This window comes from Brachyhypopomus gauderio, chromosome 1, assembly GCF_052324685.1.
Source record: "Brachyhypopomus gauderio isolate BG-103 chromosome 1, BGAUD_0.2, whole genome shotgun sequence".
Classification (NCBI taxonomy): Eukaryota; Metazoa; Chordata; class Actinopteri; order Gymnotiformes; family Hypopomidae; genus Brachyhypopomus; species Brachyhypopomus gauderio.
Window position 1 is genome coordinate 53,588,478 of NC_135211.1, and position 13,381 is coordinate 53,601,858.

Here is a 13,381-nt window from a genome sequence, read left to right on the forward strand (position 1 = left end):
ATAACTGCACGCGCCGCCGAGTTTCGTATTGTAGCAGCGAAACACCACGATGGAAGGCAGTTATTACTATAAACCCTTTATTAACTCACACTTCAGACATCCACAGCGCGTTGCCGCAGTATCATCAGTTCATACAAGTGACATCAAGGAAGTTTTCCTGTGTGTTATGTCAGCACTTACATATTAAACAATATTATTTAGAGTTAGGAGAGGAATTTTTTATTTTCGGGGGGGGGGGGGGGGGGGGGGGGGGTAGGGCCCAGGTGTACTGATAAAAATAGATTAGGACGCGCCGCGTCTTTTTCCCTGTATTCCATAGTCCTCTTCGATGACTTCTTGTAGACCATGTTTATTAAAATTGGTAGGTATTTAGATGTCAAATTTGTATTGGAGCAGAGTGTTAAAATCTGTTGGAGTCCTCCCATAAGCAAAAAAAAAATATGTTTAAAACGCTGAAAGATTTTAAGTGGTGCACAACGTAGTTCAATAACTGAACTGGCATATGTGCGGAGTGCTACAGTGCCAGTGTATGATAACTTCATGCTTCTGTCTGCTGCTGTCTATATTTTGGCTAGCCCACTGTATTGTTTGCAGATGAACGAATTGGCTCATTATTTTCTTGTCTCATTTGTGAAGCATTATGGCTTGCTTTATGGTAAAGACCAAGTAGTGTACAACATTCATGGATTAGTGCATCTGGCAGGTGATGTGAAGGTACATGGCCATTTAGACAGTTTCTCTGGGTTCCCTTATGAAAACCTTTTGGGTGAGCTTAAGAGAATGATCAGGAAGGCGGACAATCCTCTAGCACAGGTTATCCGCAGGTTATCTGAACAGGAACAAAGTGGTTGGGATTTTGATTCATCCAGTGAGCAGGAGACAGTTTTAAAATGTCCACATCAAGATGGGCCAGTACCAGAGATGCTTTTGGGAAATGTCAGTCAGTTCAAGCAGTTGACAGCTGATGGGGTCATTCTAAAAACATCAAGTAAAGATGACTGCATTGTCATTGATGGCAAAGTTATTTCTGTGCAAAACATAGTTTGTCATGAAGATAGAGTCTGTGCCATGTACCAAGAGTACAGAGTCAAGGAAACATTGTACAGGTACCCACTTGACTCAAGGGAGCTGGGAATATTCCTTGTATCCCACTTGTCCCCTGTGATTCACTGTGTAGAGATTGTAAGGCCTATGCAAAAGTGTGTGCGATTGCCTTTGGGAGACAAGTTTGCAGTGTTCCCTCTTCCTCACACAAATTAATCCCATTTACTTTTTTGTCTTTGAACATAGTTAAATATAGTTGTTAGCCTGCAACAAATTCTCATGTTTTAAGTGCAGTATTAATGTTGTCCTTCGTTATTTTAGGTTTTTGCTGGCTCCTGCACGTTCATTTATTTATCCTGCACGTTCAAAGTACAATTAAGTTGTACAATTGTTGCATAATTATCCTATATTCTCATTTTGTTTTATCTCATCTTATATTATGAGATATTTCAAATTGTTATTTTTGAGTCTACAAATGAAGTAGAAGTTATGCCTGAAATATGGGTAAAAAAGAACACCTGTTTTTGGCCACGATACAAACAGGAAGAAATTGTAAAAGCAGTACGATCACAAGAACCACCTGGAGTAAGTTGGATTCCGTACAAAGTGCGCACAATATTAAGTAAAGGTATAAAGAACTATACTTCATTTACTAAATACAGCCAATGTATTTAAAAATTTTCCCTTTTTATATTCACTGCATTCATTTTTACTTTCACAGCTACATATGAGGAAGCAAGAATCAAACTTCCAGAAGCTGAACGATTTACAGATTTGACTGATTCAGAAGGCTTTCTACAGAAACGCAAACGAAGAAGGCTGTATGTTGGAGAGGGATCAAAGCAAACGTCTGTGTGAATCCCATGTCATTCATTCCTTCCTATTTAACTTTTTTTTTGTAATTCAGGAAGAAAAATCCAATACTTCAGGATTTTGAGGACAGTGAAAGTGAGGGAGAGGAAACATCCACACTTCGCAAACCTTGGAAACTTTCTGCCATTTTAACTCTCTATATGTCACCCATTTCTTGTACTGCCTGTAGAGTGTCCTGGAGAAAGGTTCAGCGGACCATCTAATGTTCCACCAGAAATGATGGAAGACAATGAATGTAATTTGACAAGAAGGCACATCAGTATACCTTGTATTTTGTCATACTGGTGTTGTATCCATAATTTGAAATATTGCCTGCAAGCCTCAATTCTGCCTGATTCTTGAATTAGAGATAATAATCATGGTGTCACTACAGTGCTCAGGGTATCAGGGTCATCAGTACCTTGTGCTTACAGATTTTCCTGGCAGTCACTGTAGTAAACCTTAACAGATGTTGCCCTTAGATGTTGCGTTGTTTGTCTTTGTTAAGCGCCATTGGACAAATGTAAACTCTGATCCTTTTTTCTTGTACTCGTTTGCAGTGATTAATACAAGAAATGTAGCTACGCAAACCAGTGCCCAAAGTGCAGACTTCAATGAAAGTGAGCATTAAACAACCATCCAAACGGTCTGAAAATCCAATGAGAATTAACCCTAACAAGACTAAAAAAAAACCTTTTCACTTTTTCTTTTTAATGCACACACATCAAATAAAGAGATCATATCTTCTAATGTCTTTGTCTTAGCTGTGATAAGAAACATCCTGACAAATCAAGAAATCATCAAGGAACAGATGGGCATATTGGTGAAGCGAGTATATGAATTAAAGGGGACAGCAGAAGAGAGCCAATCTTTACCACCAGACACTCTTCCAGTTACAACGCTTGAAGATCTGCAGGTTTTGGAGGGGCAGCTCCAAGATCAGGAATTCAAGAAAACTATGGTATGGTATATTTGCATAACATCATTAGGGGTGTAAAGGTGTGATGGTTCCGTTCATAAGGTTATCAAGTCGCACAAGGCATCAAAAGTGATTACGTTTCAGAACTACAATGTGTAATTTCTATACAATAAGAACTGTGTCTGAAAACTCAAATATCTGATTTCAGACCTTAGATTTTACTTGAAGTTGTATTCTCACCAGCCACCTTATTGGATGTACTACAGTGTATAATTGTAGCACTACAAAGTGCTAATATGATAAGTGCAGTATAATGTGGATAAGTGGAAATTCTTGATGTACCTAATAAAATAGCTGGTAACTAGAATTGTAAGTAAAAGCTAAAGAGAGGTAGACAGTATCTAGGCCCAGATTATTACATTAACAGCACTGTTATCACAGTTACAGCACTGGGTATATATTTCCTGTCCTGTCATATTTGCTCCTTGTGAGTCCTTGCTTACAAGATTTTGCCTCATCTAACAGACAACTACTTTAGCTCAAAGAGGGGGTACAGCAGTCAAAGACACTGTTTGGAGGATCATGGGATGTCTTTTGACGAATGAGGTTGCCAAACAGATTAACTGGAAAGGAGCCAATGGCAAAGCAGCATTCAAGAACCTCACTCTTAAAGGAGTAATCAATGGTGAGTCTTGTCAATTACATGCTGTGATACAAACCAACATTTTATACAGAGTGATTGGCCATGTACAGTTTTCAGCCACCAACATGCAAGGCCAGGAAAATGCATCCGTCCATCCATTATCTGTATCACTTAATCCCGCTGGTCGGGGTCACAGGGGGGCCCAGCATCCCAGCATCTCTGGGCAAAGGCAGGGCACACCATGGACAGGTCGCCAATCAACCATAGAAAATGCATCCACATCTCTGCAAATTATTTTTGTCTTTTTGTTCCTTTAATTAACTGACTAGTAAATGAATGAATGTGTAAATTCACACATTGTAAACATGCATCAGTAGTTACCACTCGTGGCTTGGAGGGATGAGCGAGGCATTGTGTTTTTAATGTAAATGTTTTACTAAAACTTACAAGTAACATGAAACACGAACAGGGAACACACTCAATACTCGATAGAGACGAGCACAGAGACTACAGACATTAAATAGCAGACACGTAGCCTAGAGTGTAACATTACGATAACGAGGTGAATGAACAGATGCACACTACCAACCACACAGTAACTACATGTATGGGCACAAACAAACTGACTACACATACACACGCCCAAGGCGAGGGTCCTGGGGCTGCAACGTGATGAGAATTAATGCCCAACTTCTTCGTTTTGTGTCAGATTGCTTTATGAAGTGTAAAAAATTGTTGACAGACCTTTTGAGTTCTCTGTGTAGAATAAGTAATTCATTTGCAACAGCATTGTTTGTGAAAAGTTACTTTAGTGTGCCTTTAAAGATTTATAACAACTGTTTTTATAGTACTAATCAACACATGGCCATTTCCAATTTGTCTTATTTTAGAAGCGGTAAGAAGAAATCGCTTGACTGGTACAGCAACAGACAGCGAAACTGAGCAGTGGGTTAGGAGATGGCTCCATCTTGCTGGAGACAGAGATGGAGGACGGCGTGCCAGGCAGCGAACTGATAGCCTTATTTGAAGACGTTTTTTCTTTCTAAGTGCATCTACTGCTGACATTTTTACATGTGCCTGTTCTTATTTTAATAAATTTAAATAGCAAAATCAGTATTTGTCTTTTATTATGTAGAATTTACTCATCAGGTTTTAGGTGGTTTGATGGGGGATGGCAGTAAATGTGTTCATCTGCTTTGTTTAAGGTTAGCAAATTGTAGTGAGTAGTTTTTGTCCCTATAAGATGGACACATGCCTAAAACACAGCCCTGATCTAGCCCTTAACATGACCTGTATCGGATAAACATATGGGCACAACATCTGGCCCAGGTATGGTAGACCTGTGGCTGAGATGAGGCAGCCAGACTTGTCCTGAGTCAACGCCGTAATTCAAGGCCAAATGTGGGCCAGAAGAGGACGGTAGATGTGGGCCACATTTGGGCATGACATCTGGCCCACGTATGGTTGACCTGTGGCTGAGATGAGGCAGCCAGACTCGCCCTGAGTCAACGTCGTAATTCAAGGCCAAATGTGGGCCAGAAGACGACTGTAGATGTGGGCCACATTTGGGCATGACATCTGGCCCACGTATGGTTGACCTGTGGCTGAGATGAGGCAGCCAGACTCGCCCTGAGTCAACGCCGTAATTCAAGGCCAAATGTGGGCCAGAAGAGGACTGCAGATGTGGGCCACATTTGGGCCAAACATTTATTGCTATCTGGGTATGGTATGGAGGTATTGTTCAGTCAGTGAAACAGCTCTGTGGTAGAAGCTATTTCTTGTCTTGTATGTGTATGTGTACTGACAATATTAAACAGTGATAGCAGAAGATTGCCAGACTCAATGTTCAGCTCCCACAGATGTTCACCTCACCAAATCTGGACCTCACTGCAAAATGTTTGGACATCCCTGTACTACATGAAATGGCAAAAATGTTAGAAAAGATTTAAATCAAAAGAACATGCAATCAAGAATGTAAAACTGCAAACATTCAGCTCAGCTTAAATTTGGAAGTCAATATATTCTTTTTTGGATGACCAGATCTAATAAAACTGTCATTGAAATGGTACAATACAATCGTACCAAATTTGTAATATTGATAGAGAAAAGCAACCTCTCTTGATTAGCAGTGAGCACGGACGTAATTTGGGGGGGGGGAGACATGTCCCCCCCACTTTTTCAAAAGCCGGCTTTGGTCCCCCCCCAGTTTTTACGGTTAAAACCAAATATTTAAATAGCGACGAATCCATGTCCCCCCCACTTTTGAAATCAAAATTACGTCCATGGCAGTGAGCCTTATTGTTTGGGAAGAGTGTTGGACATTTCTCTATTAATGATTCTAGAAATTTAAAATATTAATTTATGATTCATAAGGAAATGATACAGTGTAATCAACCCAGTGTAATCAACCCAATGTATTAAAACTTAGTCGCTCTGTGTATGTGCGCCCCCTAGTGTTGGTACGGAAACTACGCCATAGTGTGGTCAAATGGGACGTGACAAAACTGAAAGTAAACGCCAAGTAAAAATCACCTTAGGAACGTCTGGGAAATACGACGGTGAGTTTATAAACACTTACAGAAATGTTACAAATGTTACATTATGTACAAAATATACTGTTTTAATGTTATAACGATAAATGACGTAATCCAGTTTGAATCTGTACGAAACGATCTGGGAGTCTTACTGCGAGATGCAGAACAGGTGTTACGGTGAATTCAGTTCCCCCTGTTCCCCTACAGTGCGCATGTCGAAATCATGACGTAGCGCTGTGGGAGGCTCAGACGGGCTCTGCGTGTTTCTCGTTGCTCTTGTATTTCTCTCTGTTCCTCCGGGTAAGCGGTTTCTCACTTAATTTGTGAAATAGATCCATATAAACTCGTACTTAAAAGCATAAGAATGTTGTTACAACAGGTTTTAATATTAAAGATGAGCTAGATTTCATTTCGTTTTCCACTCCGTATATCCAAAGTGTTTAATTGATGTCTAATCTTTTATAGCGTTTATATAAAGCTATGTTACTCTGTTCAGACTCCAGTGAGGATGATGTATTGGGCATGAATTATTGCTGATATGAATAAACTACATTATATGGTACTGTAATGAGTCTAGTATTATTTCATATACATTCGCTGTTTGCATCTTGGAAACGGTTTCACCGTTTGGAATGCATTTACGTTTTAGTTCTACAGTAGTAACGTTTCTTACTTTATATTTTTAATCCATAGCGTGGATATTCAGCTGCAGTAATCATGCTGATAAACTACATATCTGTTACCCTTTCACACAGTAACTTTACTGTATATATTTACATCATTCACACTGAAAAAAGAGGGGGAACACATTTAACCAGAACCTGACAAAAGTGGTTCCCCCTCTGTTTATTACAGGTGAAGTAGATTTAATATAAATTAATCATGCTGATAAACTATATCTCTTTTACCATTTCACACAGTAACATTTGAACTATCTGTACCTCCTTTAACACTGAGAACATGGGTGGAACGGATTTAACCAGAGACTGGGAAAAGTGGTTCCCCTTGTAGAATAACTGCTGAAGATGATATAAAGTACAGAAATTGTGCTGATTATCTGTATCTGTGTATAATCACTTTACAACTATCTGTACCACCTTTACACTGAGAACACATGGGGGAACATATTTAACCAGAGACTGGGAAATTTGGTTTCCCCTTGAAGAATAAAGCTTTAAAAAAATTGATGATCAGACTCCCTTCAAAGCATGACTAATTGCATGGGGTCAGTGGATGACATGTTATAAGGCAATATCTCACCCAGTGTCAAGTACACAGCTAGGAGCTTGTGTTTCTTTTTGCCAGATCCAAGAGGATTCACAACTTCAAAGGTATCTTGATACAAGATTTACATTTATATTTATGGCATTTGGCAGACACCCTTATCCAGAGCGACTTACATTTTTATCTCATTTTTTATACAAGTGAACAATTGAGGGTTAAGGGCCTTAGAGAGAAAGTAGGGATCTTCCCCTGTCAAAAAATGATTAATGACTTTGACCTTTGAACTTTATTTTGATCTTCTTTGATGTTGACTCTCCGGAGCTGTATAACCCTAGCCACCTGCGACACACACACACACACATATACTGGTGCGCCCGCACATGACTTTGACTAGACTATGAAACTTAACACATTGATTATGACATTAAGAGAATTACAAGTTTTCTGAAATGTTATGTTTAAATATGTCTATAGATATATTTAAAAATATCTATAGATAACGCCTAAGTTGCATATTTAAACATAACATTTCAGAAAACATGTAATTCTCTTAATGTCAATAATCAATGTGGTAAGTTTCATAGTGATTGCTAGATGACATTTTTACCCTATTCACCTGTAGTGTCTTGCCTTAAACTAAGAGAGTGTTTGGCTGCAATCATCTCAGTTACATATTGTTTGGTGAAAGGTGTGTTTGGAGGGTTTGGTTAATTTTGACTAGACATACAAAACTCAATAGAAAAACAAGGAACGTGAGCTCATGTTCATGGTCAGATTTCCTAAGTAGAGTCACAGTAGCACGTGTGATTGATGATGGGCTACATATTAAGGGACCAAAAGATAAAGATTTAACAGCACAAAATAGCGGCTATCCAGATCTGATGTCCTTCACTGGTTGACTGTAAACAGCTCACTTTCAGAGGCTGTAATGAGGGCAGAATCTACTAACAAGGGCAATTACAGAGAATATCCGTGTATGATGATGTCTTAACCAGCTCCGGACCCTTGATGTCCGTGCAGCAAAAATTATGCAATCGCGGTGGCTCCGCCCATGCGCGTTGGCCCCACACGCGGTCGCTTCGCGAGGTCGTGCACCTCTCGATTTTTGTGCAAAGTTACAAGGTGGAATTCATGTACTTGTAAGGCATTTTGAAGGTCCATTTTCAGTATTTTCCAGCACCTTCAGCTTAATTTACATATTTATACAAATACACATATACTGGAAATTATTCCAAATAATTTGCTTTTTATCTCATTAAAAGAGATGGTATTGTGTTTGGTAACAGCAGAAGAGCAGCATAAGTGCTGCATAATAAGCTTGTTGGTGTTTTAATGTACATATATTGGCACCTTCCACACCTTCAACATTGAGTGATTGTGGCGGTGAGGGTGAGGAAGGAGACCACCCCTGGCCCTACCTCGAGAAAGTTTGAGTCTGCTGGAGCGAAAGTAAATTCCTATATGATGAAGTGCCATCTCTAAAGAGGGTGAAATATTGGCCTTCAAAAATTCACCTTCGAACTTGAAGAAACACTTCAATGTAAGTTACAAATATAACGCACAGAAGACACACCAGCTTGAGCTGTCAGTAAGCGCTAGTTAGGTTAGATATCTTAGCTAACTAACCTAATTATGTTCATGACGTGCTGCAGTATTCACTTAACATTAGCTGGCAATCATAAAGGCGATGTCATACTGAGTTGTGTTTTTAGCAACAGTAATCCGATCTTTTTGTGCTGACTAATCATGTGCCCATTTTTATAGTGTAGTGTTTTTATAGGGTAAGGGCATTTAATGAGGGTAAACGCAGGGCAGTAGGCTCACCCTTAGAATCCGACGGACGGATTTTACGTCCAAAATACACCTCCTTTTCTCAGCTAAATTAAGGCGAACTTGTACTTCTGCGTCAAACCTAAGACGTAGCGGCATATAGGTTATCTGTTTTTTGTGTACGAAGTTTTAAGCCCAGTTTTTTTTAAGTTGCTACTTGTTTGTACATACAAAACACTTGTATTTGTGGTCTTTGACATCTTTGATTTGTAAGTGATAAATAAAAACAATTGATAATCATAAACTTTGATGGCTTTCTTTAATTAATTCAAAACACAATACTTGTACTTTTTACTTTCAGTACTTGAGTAATACATTTTAGAATAAACTACTTGCAATATTTAAGTACAAAAAATGCTGAATACTTCTGTACTTCTACTTAAGTAGTTTTTAAAGAACACTTCAACTTCTACTCAAGTCACTTTTTTGATGGCGTACTTGTATTTTACTCAAGTATGGGTCTCTAATACTTTATACAACACTGGTCCAGTGTGTTGTGCAGGGTGGTTGTTCAGAGCTCTCTGAGGATTCATCAGGCTGTCCCAAAGTGTGTTGCGGCTGCAAGAAGCCTTGTAGAACACTTAAAAATAAGTGAACTTTCATGTACCAGTTGGACACCTGTTTTCTTCACCACCAGTAGTGCATCTTTGTTCATTATCTTCAGGTGATACATGAACTAGGTGTGTTGTGTTTCTGACAAGAGAAGTGGTATGTGCACAACCTCTGTAAGATCTGTGTTGCTAGTAGCTAAATTGTCAACACTCCTTTAAGAGTTGTGGTCCAGTTCTGTGGACCGTATCTTAAAAATCACTTCTCCAATCAGTTTGCTGCACTGTTGAGGAAACATTGCTTCATATGTACTTTGGTACTGTCTGTATTGTAGTATTGGATTGTTGCTTAATTCTGAACCTTTTTTTGTTCATTATCTATTTCTAGAAACCTGATGTGACAGCGATGCTCACCCTTGAACTTTGAGGCCTACCTGTTCTACTAGGTCAGGGGTCGGCAACTGGCGGACCGCGGTCCGGATCCGGAACCGAATGCAGTCCTGTCCGGACCCAATCTCATTTCTGATTAACTGTATACGGACCCAAATGCCATCCCATCCGGACCCAGAATAAATTGTTAAAAATATTTCTTAATTTTGACGGGAGAATTCATTTTAAACTGGAGCATTTATTTCAGCGCTATTGAAAATATTGAAAATAGCGCCGAACTCCGTCACAAGTGTTACGCCCCCTGGACCGCAGGTCAGAGCTATCTGCCAAATTTGGCCCCCGGAACAATATAGTTGATTACCCCTGTACTAGGTGATGACCCCAGTAGCTTCTACAACACGTGCTTCATAAGTTCTAATAGCTGAATCTTAAAGGAGCAATCAGGGTGGTGGGAGTTGATTAATGTTAAATCTTCCCCTATGAGTTCAGTACAGAGATGGACATGGCGGGCTGCATGCTAACTGAACAGTCTCCAAAACTGAATTATGTAAATACTACACTTGCATTTGGGGCACCTGGTGGTTCACCTGATGGAGACATAAGTCAAGGCTGAGTCCAGTCCACAACACACATGGTTAGGTTTGGAGAGAGTTCTTTGCTGCAAGTCAGTGTCTCTCTTTCTATCCCATCTATCCTGTCTTTCTATTGTTATAATCAAATAAATAAAGCAGAAATGACCCTCAAAAATCTTTCAAATACATAGAGATGGTGACATGTCGGGGTACTAGGGGCCCCTATGAAGCGACAGCTTAATGGGCAGATGATGTGTCAATTGGTCAAGCTCATCATTGTTTTCTTGTTGTAATGTTTTTGTTGATTTTTTACACAGGCACTCCATACTGTGTGCCACCAATAGGCTCTATGCACGTAAGGTCTGTGACGCGTTTCCGCTGCACACTATACCGGCAGCCCAGTTTCCGGTTTGAGTCAAAACTTAAACAACGGGTGCTGAGGAGCTGTTGCTGCAAAGACTTTGAGCTTAAAGATGAATAAAAAAGTTTTCCGGTTTCAAAAACAAGAAGGACGTGGGACACCGACCAGAGGGACATCGTTCTGTCCCTCTGGTCGGCCTCATCAAGATATAACTCTGTTGTGAGTTTCCATTCGTTCCTGGTAGATAAAAAAAAATGTCTTGTGAACATCAGGAGGGATAACTTCCAAGTCACAAAACACACAAAAGTATGTAGTGTTCATTTCACTGGCAACGATTTTGTGGAGGGAACACAGAGACGACGCCTAAAAGGAAGTGCTATCCCGATCTTGTTTCAGTGGAACCAGAACGAGACGAGATGTGTGGGAGCGGCGAGAGAGACCTGAACCCCCCGACATGGACATAGATGAAGGTAGCATGGAGGATGGTTTTGGGATGACTTGCCATGACTATTGTTCCGCTCCCGAAGCTACAGCTCTAGATTTGGCATTAATTAAAAACAAGGAGCTCACGAAGGAGGTGGAAGACTTACAGAACAAATTGGAGCAAACAAAATTATACAGCCGCTTTGGTCTTCAGCGATTTGCAGCGTCTGATGAGGACATTCGGTTCTACATGAGGTAAGATATATTGCATGTAACTAGCGCTGTTTCCATAATTAAATACATTCAATCAATACATAGCTTGTATTGATTCAGGACAAAATAATATAAATATTATATTATTATTAATATTATAATTATTTAAATTTTTGAAAATAATGAACAGGGAGATATACTCAGGTTAACAGAGTGTAACAGCGGGTGTAGGAGGCATGCACCACGACGTTATTGGTGAACATAGAACGTTTAATCAGTCAAAGACGTGAAGTTCCGGGTGGAGCGCGAGCAGCACATTCACAACACTCGCGCAGACACGAAACTTTAGACAAAGACGAGCACAAGACACTGCGCGAACGCACATTAAATAGGTGAATTACACAGACCCACGTGACCTCGAGACAAGGCACAGGTGTAACAAACGAACACGCTCACAGACAACCCACACCCACGGAACTACTAGCATGGACATAACTGCACGCAGACGACATAATGACACGCCCACAGGGAAGGGTCCGGAGCTGTTCCGTAACAAGAGAGGCAGATGTATTACAGTCTGTAAGTGTAGAACTACAGTGCTCCTACAGGTGCATCTCAAAAAATCTGAATATCACTGAAAAGTTTCTTTATGTATAAATCTATAGAATACAAGTTTCAATTGAAATACTGAAATAAATGAACTTTTCAGTGATTTTTTGAGATGCACCTGTAGGAATCTCAAATATAAGATTGATTGCAAGACTGTTAGTCTTATGACTGATTAGTTGTTGATCAGTGTATCTTAATAATCCACCTACTATCTTTGCAGGTTTGCAACCTACAACCACCTGATGGCCTTCTGGGAACTGATTGAACCTGCAACACATCAGATGATACAGGTCACCAACTCCAAACCTACCAGGGAGACAGGCGCAACTAGAAAACCAACCCAGACACTACCTACAATAGATGAAGTCTTCATGTTTATGATGCATCTTGCTTTGGGCCTCAAGCAGCGAGACCTGGCTCATCGCTTTCATGTACATCAGTCCACCGTGAGCCAGATTATTACCTCCTTGGCCAACTTCCTCTATTTTCTTTTAGGGTCTGTCTGCATTTGGATGCCCAAAGACAAAGTACAAGCCTACCTGCCAGAGGAGTTTGGGAATTTTCAGGACACACAGGTTATCCTGGATTATACAGTGCTCCGCTGCCAACCATCATCCCTGCTGTTACAGAGTGAAGTCTTTTCCAATTATAAGTCTCATTGTACCTTCAAGGCCTTAATTGGAATGGCACCCCATGGTGCCATAAACTTTGTTTGCCATAAACTGGACTCTATGCTGAGTCTATTAGTGACAGGGAGATGTTCAAACAGTCAGGAATTATTCCTCAGGAATTACCCCTGACATGGCAATAATGGTGGATAAGGGCTTCCTGGTAGACGATCTTGTACCATGTAAGATCCACCAGCCAGTTTTCCTGAAAAGGTGCACACAAATGTCTGCACATGACGTAAAACACATACAGACCGTAGCCAGGCTCAGGGTACATGTTGAACGGTGCATCCGACGAGTAAAGGAGCACAAATTGTTTGATACCGTCATCCCCATTTGATACTTTTTTATTACTCGTCTTAATAACCTGCTGTAATAAACCTTGGCTTGGGGAATCAAAAATCCTTCTTATATTTTTTTAAATGTCTGCACTTAAAGGAAGACATAAAACAGTGGAATTCATCCATTGACAGAAAAACCCAATAAACAAATCATTTCTTAATGAACAACAGATAATTAATCTGACACTATACAGGTAATCATTGTATTTA

At 40.0% G+C, this 13,381-nt stretch overlaps 1 long non-coding RNA gene across 5 annotated transcripts; it reads left to right on the forward strand.

Moving 5' to 3' along the window:
- The first annotated feature begins 353 nt into the window (after positions 1-353).
- Positions 354-4,857, forward strand: LOC143525506 (uncharacterized). Of its 5 annotated transcripts, XR_013133683.1 has the most exons (6): positions 354-1,672; positions 1,766-1,865; positions 1,952-2,516; positions 2,661-2,857; positions 3,341-3,500; positions 4,349-4,857. It is a non-coding gene; the product is annotated as an uncharacterized LOC143525506 (long non-coding RNA). The 5 variants fall into 5 exon arrangements; XR_013133684.1 differs by having other exon boundaries at positions 354-2,152; positions 2,457-2,516; XR_013133682.1 differs by having other exon boundaries at positions 354-1,865.
- Positions 4,858-13,381: the final 8,524 nt, after the last annotated feature.